Genomic DNA, 1,415 nt, shown 5'->3' with positions numbered 1-1,415 from the left:
CGCTATCTTGGGGCTTTATCACATCACTGTCCAACCTCCCTTCTAATGACTTATAATTTCACCTCCATACTTTTAAATAAGTTGCAGAAATCAGTACACATTACCCCTGAACAGCTCATCATTCAAGGCTTGTTTATGTAGACGAGAAGTTTATAGCCCAGGGAGGTTAGCAGACTAGCCTAAAGATGCCAGGCTGATCAGTGTAGCACTGTGGTCCCAGCCCACTGCTCTGAGATCTCCCACATTCTCCAGTGGGCTCAGAAGGCCCAGGCCTCCTGCTGGAAAGGATTAAGGCCAGTATTGCTCATGTCTTCTTTGAAGGGCTTTCCCTTTCCAACATCCCTTGAAGCCAGCAAACTCAGTTTCAAACTTGATATCTTGGATTAGACAACAATTTTCAGCATCTGGGTATTTGCTCTTCTCTGGACTCTGACTCCAACTTTTCAAGTCCAGTGTTTCTCTAAGGGCAGACTACAGCTGGTGCTTGGTTACCTGCAAAGTTCACAGAGCTGAAGAAAAAGCCACATAACCAAGGTGCATGTGTGTGAGGTCTGACTCCTCTAGGTATCCTCTTGTGGAAACAGGATGCAAAAAAGCATGTTGGGGGTACAGTGAGAGCGGGCCCGGGGTGGAGGATGCACCGCGCCCTCTCATGTGCTACATGCGGATGGTGGCAGGCTTTGGTTCAAAATGCAGATCTCGTGGTCCAGACTCAAGAGCCTGACTCGGTCATGAGACCCGGGAATCTGCCTTTTAACAATCCGTTTGTGATTCTGTAGGCATCCCCAAATCCCCACTTAAGAAATATTTGGTAAGGTCCCTTCGAAGTGACAATCTAGACCCCTAAATTGTGACACATGAGGTTGTTCCAGGATCTTATAGAGTCTCTCAACAGACAAATGAATGCACCTGGGACTCCCAAGAAGAGGATCAGACCCCCTCTACTCCTGCCTTAGCCCTTGTGTTTATCATTATCAGATGGGTCACGCCGAAGCTTAACACCGAACTGGAGTCTGTAGGCCACCAGGTGTGTCCACTGAGATTGGAAGGGAGAAATAAGCAAAGCAATACATGAAAAAATGTTTATTAAGTGCACCTTTTACAAAGCAGGCATCTCAGGATTGGCCACGTCTTTCACCAAATGGCACAGTACATGTGGTACCACAGGAAACCACCACAGCAGAAAAAAAAAAAACCAGGAATACGCACTGTGTTGAGTGGCATTTTGCTGCAATTGAACACAAAAAAGGTGAAACACTCTGGAAAAAAGATCTTCATCAAAGCCAGCCAGCATCTAGGGCCTCCTATGTTTCCTGAATACTCTTCTCCACATAGACTCACCCACCAAGGAGACCACATTATGTGACAGATTTTTTTCAGGGCCTAATGGGAAAAGGCTTGCAGTCTGTATGTAC

The sequence above is a fragment of the Octodon degus genome, unplaced genomic scaffold (genome assembly GCF_000260255.1).
Source record: "Octodon degus isolate 3935 unplaced genomic scaffold, OctDeg1.0 scaffold00008, whole genome shotgun sequence".
Classification (NCBI taxonomy): domain Eukaryota; kingdom Metazoa; phylum Chordata; class Mammalia; order Rodentia; family Octodontidae; genus Octodon; species Octodon degus.
Note: the sequence above shows the minus strand (reverse complement) of the source record.